The sequence below is a fragment of the Pteropus alecto genome, unplaced genomic scaffold (genome assembly GCF_000325575.1).
Source record: "Pteropus alecto unplaced genomic scaffold, ASM32557v1 scaffold224, whole genome shotgun sequence".
NCBI classification, from domain to species: domain Eukaryota; kingdom Metazoa; phylum Chordata; class Mammalia; order Chiroptera; family Pteropodidae; genus Pteropus; species Pteropus alecto.
The window spans coordinates 4,085,214-4,090,562 of NW_006436289.1; the positions used below are offsets into that span (position 1 = coordinate 4,085,214).

The 5,349-nt window shown below is 39.4% G+C and overlaps 1 protein-coding gene across 1 annotated transcript in view; it reads left to right on the forward strand.

Moving 5' to 3' along the window:
* TMPRSS5 (transmembrane serine protease 5) overlaps positions 1 to 5,349 on the forward strand; it is a 33,190-nt gene that overhangs the window by 1,616 nt on the left and 26,225 nt on the right. The gene's annotated exons all lie outside the window — the stretch shown is intronic.

Sequence of the window (5,349 nt, forward strand, 5' to 3'; positions counted from 1 at the left end):
CTCTTTCCTCAGGCCTGGGAACCTCACCAGGCATCTAGGTATGGTCTGTGGAAGCAGAAGGTGGGGAGCCTGTCCATTTTACTCGGCTTCTCTTCTGGCCTGGTCAGCCCAGGAAGGTCATCTAGATTCAGAACGGCATCTGTACTGTAAGCTACAATCACTAGTGAATAGATCAAACGGCATTTTCTTTGATTAATAACATCGTTAAAGGAGGTGTGGATAATCCTCTTCCTATGCTTGCAAATAGGCTATCACTTAAGGCAATGATTCCCTGCCTTTTGTGGGGTATCATTGTTTGATTTCCCAAAATTGTGTCTATCTTCTGAAAGTTCTGAATGGTGCACACATACACATGTTCATACACACTCACCCCTAGGATATTTTTGTCTTAAGAAAATTGGCCCAACATAGTAGTTTATCAAGTTCCACAGCCAGTTTGTGTCTTGGATAAATGAAGTGTATAGGAGTTACTTCTTAGCGAAGGAAGGTAGCTGTAAAATGCAGGGGGGGATAAGGCTATTGGAAATTGTCTCACATACAAAAAATCTTGGCACAAAGTATTCTCTTTAAGTTGGGGTTTTGATGCCCACATTCCTCCTAATCATAGACCTGATTTTGCACATTCGTTTTGTGATAAGTTCCTCCTAAAAATATGCATTTTGCTAGAGCTCAAAATTTCCTGAAAGCTCCAAAGCCCCAATTTTGAGAAGTTTTTCTATTATTACATGGTTTAGACAGAAATTTCTCACTTTGTCATGAGTTTTGTTAAAAATTTTGTGATGTCACATATAACTGGAGATAGCCTTAGATGTTTCAAAACCAAGTTATTAAATCTCTGCTTAGAGGTTGGGGAGGAGGGCAATAATTTTTATGAACTATGTATAAATTCTTCACTCCTCCTCAGAATTCAGGTGCCCTAGATATCTTGTGTAGTGCAAGAGTGAGGTGGGAGTAGATGTGTTAGCTCCTCCAGCTATTGAAGAAGACACTAGTACCAAGGCCAAAGACATCTACTCCCTTGTTTTAGCCTTAAGTAGTTTTAAAACTTCCTACATTTATTCCACTTAACATTTATTGGTTGCCAGATGTAACTCTAGTCACGGAACAACCCCCACCCCCTAAAAAAAACACACAGTAATTTCCTGTCCTTGTGATTTAAATTCTAGTCACAAAGACAGGTAATGAGATAAGTACATTAAGTAATATGCTTGAAGATTTTAGGTGCTATGGAAAAAATGAATGTAGAGTGATAAATGTGAACTTGGTTGGAGTTCCAGAAATGAGGGAAAGAAGAATGAACTATTCTCAATAGGTGAGTAAGCTATGTGGATAGCTGAGTACAGACAACTCTGAGCAGAGAGACCAGCTCTTGCAAAGCCCTACAGTGAGAGGTGTGCCTGGTGAACTCAACGAATAGCAGGGAGTAGGAGGGAAGGAAGCTAGAGAAGTAACAGGAGAGGAGGAAGCAAGATTGTAGAGGCCATTATAAAGATTTTTAAAAAAATCTTGAGTCCAATGGGAAACCTTTAGTATCTTAAAAACTTAAAAATTGAAAATATATAAAATATAAAATAGCATGGTGAACCCCTAGGTACCCATCACTCGTGTCATCTGTCATCATACAGCCGACCTTGTTTCATCTGTGCTCCTCCTCCCTCCTTGCCCCCACAAACACACATTGGAATGTTGAAGCCAATGGCAGACGGCGTATCATTTCAAACCCAGGGCTCATTCCTGTGAAACGTCTGAATTTTGTTTCATTTTTGAAGCTTTTTCTTTTTGCATCCTTCTTTCAGCTCTTGTCATGCCCCCTGTCCCCTGCCCACAGGAGTTGTCCTCTGGCTGCTAGCCTCCTTCCCTTTTTCCTAGTCATGGAACAGCCTCAATGCCCCACTCAGGCTCACCCTGTAATACTCCGCTCCCATTCCCTGAACATTGGAAATTAAATAACAGATGCCTCAAATTCAGTTGTCAGCTGACTCATGCCACCAGGTCCCTTTGAGTCCTCCTTCCCTTAGCTCTAGCCACTTGCTCCAGCTAACCCATTCCCATAGTTTCTGAGTGTTCAGAACGTGCCCCAAAAAGACTCCTCTTGCTGATTGTTTCATTAGTATATCTTTGCCCCCTTAGAACTAGATTCTACTGGGTTCTTTTCACAGAGAATCCCAGTAAACATGGTAACCTAGCTCCAGCTACCCGGTCCTAAGACTGGCTGTTGGCTGAAGTCTGGGGCTGGCTTGATTTAAGTCAGGGCAACCCTCTGCCCTAAGGATTGTCTGGGTGGAGTGGTGTGAGTGGAGCAGCCTCTGGATGGCTTCTGTCTCCCACATTCTCTGACTTTCAAAATGCTGCTTTAAAAGAATATTAATTGTTTTCATTTGCCTAAAGGGCTTCATTTATGCTTGATTACCATGTGATATGATAAAAATTATGCATAATATATCAGATTAATTTTGTTATAAATTTTATTTAATTTCAATACTAAGCTCTGTTCCTAAATGCATAGTCTTAATAGTTTGCTATATCTGTATCTACATTATTATTACTTAAAACTAAAAAATTGAGGACTTCTCAATCACCAACCATCTATTTAGTAATCTGTTCTAGGATCTTTTATAAAATTCCATTGTATTGGTCTGAAGTAGCAGTAGTTCTTTTGCCCCCTTATTGAAAATTGGGATGCTTACTCATCTCGTGAACTATGTAACATGGTTTTGTGATTATATCTACAGTTTCTTTTATTTTTAAGTCTTACGGCATGTAATTCACCTGAATCTAGAATTGTGAACTCTTAAAATCTAGGTTTTCTTTTTCTACCTTTTCACCTATCTTAGGCTTCACTTTCTCTCATCTATATTTGCTTGATAATTTCTAGGTTGAAGATAATTCTCATTGATAGGAATATGGAAGCAAAATAGTGTTTGAGTTGTTCAGCTTGCTTTCTGTCATTTTTTAGCACCGCATTACCAACTCCAAGTACAGCCTAACTCCTGTTTTTTTTTTTCTTTCACTGACCGTACTCCCTCCCTATCCCCCAAAATCCCTTGAAATAATGTTTTTCATAAAATTCAGCAAATTCTGGGCTTTGATCTTCACGACACTATTTTTTAATGTCCAGGCTATTCTTATATTTTTGCTTTGAAGGGCCTGTTTGCTTTTTTTTTTTTAAGAACTCATTGCTGGTTTCCATTTTGTAGCCACACACCTGTTTCTATTGTATCATATTTTATTATATGATCAGATTTTCAGTTTCGAACTGTCCCTCAGCCTCAACTTTCATTCATCATTCATTCATGATGTCTTTCTTTTAAATCTGGTTGTGAGATAATTTCTGGCATTTTTCTGTGCTCTTTGAAATATATGCTTTCCTAAAGCCAGGGTCTGTGCCCAGGCCAAACCATTTCTTCCTGGTCTATTGTGAAATTTGCAGTTGTTCTCGAACTGATGTTTGTATAAAAGTTCCTCTCTTTGCTTCTTTGACTTTCGGAAAAGCATTTATTATCTAGGCAATTAAAAAGCACATTGGACAATCTGTTTAGCAGAATGAGAACTCGATTCTAGCAGACTTATGGAGAGCTGGAACCCCCTATATCCCTGTGTCAATTTCTTATTCATTTTAGAAAAATATCAGCCACCTCTTCCACCTGACTGAGTGGTGCTGTAGTAAGTGCATGTGGCAGTATTTTAATTTTTTTTTTCTGTTCCTAAGTGCCTGGTTGTTTAATGTTCACTCTATCAACCTGTGAGAATTTAACTTGGGGTCCTTGAGAACTCAATAGAATCTTAACTTTCTGGTTTTTGCTTTTACCACTTTCTGCCAGCAAAGCAGTAAGAAAGAAAGAGTAGCTCAGTCAGGGGAGACACAGATGTATACAACTGTTTTTTATAAAGACAAAGTCATGGGCTCATTAAGAAAGTAATCTTCTGTGAAGCAAAGACAGTAAATAAACAGCTTTTTGATTTGCACTGAAGTATATTTCCTCTTGGAGTTTACTTCAGCGTGGAAGAAAAGGACTTCTAAGAAGCCCCTACTCTTAGTGCTCTGTTTTTGTTTGCTTGTTTGATATGAAAGATTAGTAGGAGCTGCGAATGAATACGTAGGGATGAAAAGAGAAGGAAAGACAGCAGAAGGGACTTAGCTCTGATCCTTTGGAGGATCTTTACAGTGGCCAGTGGTCTAGGTGGATTTGGGTAAGTGGAAGGGGCAGGATAGGAGGGGTGAAGTCCCAGCTTGGGCTGTGGAGTCATATTGGTCTGGGTTTCATACCCAAGCCTGTATATACTTAGCTCTGTGACCTTGGACAGGTTATTCATTCTCAGACTCAGAATCTTCATTTGTAAAATGAGGATGATAATATGACTGACCTTGTGGGGCACTGAGAAGGTGAAATAGATAATCCATGGAAAACACACAGCACAGGGCCTGACACAATAGTGATCATAGACCCGTTAACTCTAGTGTTCAGCACATCGAGCTCAGTGCACACAATTTAATTATGTAGGTAGTTCTCCAACTAAACTGGAATTCTTTGAGGGCAGGCATGGTATCTAATGCTTTGCTTGGTGTGGAGCTGGGCAGAGTAAGAATAAATATGGGTTGATTTGAGGTCAGCCCACATACTGTGGCAATGTGGCCCCAATAAAGAGAACAGGGACGCCTTCGCGGCCTGAGCTGGAGTGTCCTTGTAAGTAATCCATGAGACCTCTAAAGTGGGAAGGATTTGATTTTGGGTTCCAGGAGAGCTGCTTCCCTTGGCTGTGTGTGGATATTTATATTTTTATACATGTATAAAAGCCTGTTTGTTGAGCATTAATACCACCTGGAGGCACAAATTATCTCTGGTTCTTGTTGTCAGGACTCTTTAGCACTAACTGAAGCCCTGATGGTGTCCCTGAAACAGCCAAATTCTGCAAGGCTCCGGAATCAATAAAGGTCAAACCATCCCAGTGCACTTTGAGTTTAGCATATTTGATGTATAGTCTAATTCTTTGAAAGTTGTTCTTCAGCTTTGCTAGGGTAAATTTCAAATAGAATAGGCAGTTAACCAAAACAGCCAATTTCCCAGGAACAAATAGGGTTTTATTACATGATATTATTATTATTGTTACTGGAAGTAGATTTCCATTTGATTTTATTGTGATGATTATTATTCTGGGGTGGAGGTGGGAGTATTTAAGTAACAAGCAGTTGTTTTTTTTTAACCAGGCAACAAAAAAGACAAAGGTTTTTGTTTTTTGGTTTTTTTGTTCGTTTGTTTTTTTTTTGTTTTTGTTTTTTTGTTTTGCCAAGTCTATATTACTGTCTCTTGGAGTGAGAGTGAAGTGGTAAGAGGCAGGCCCTGGGGACTG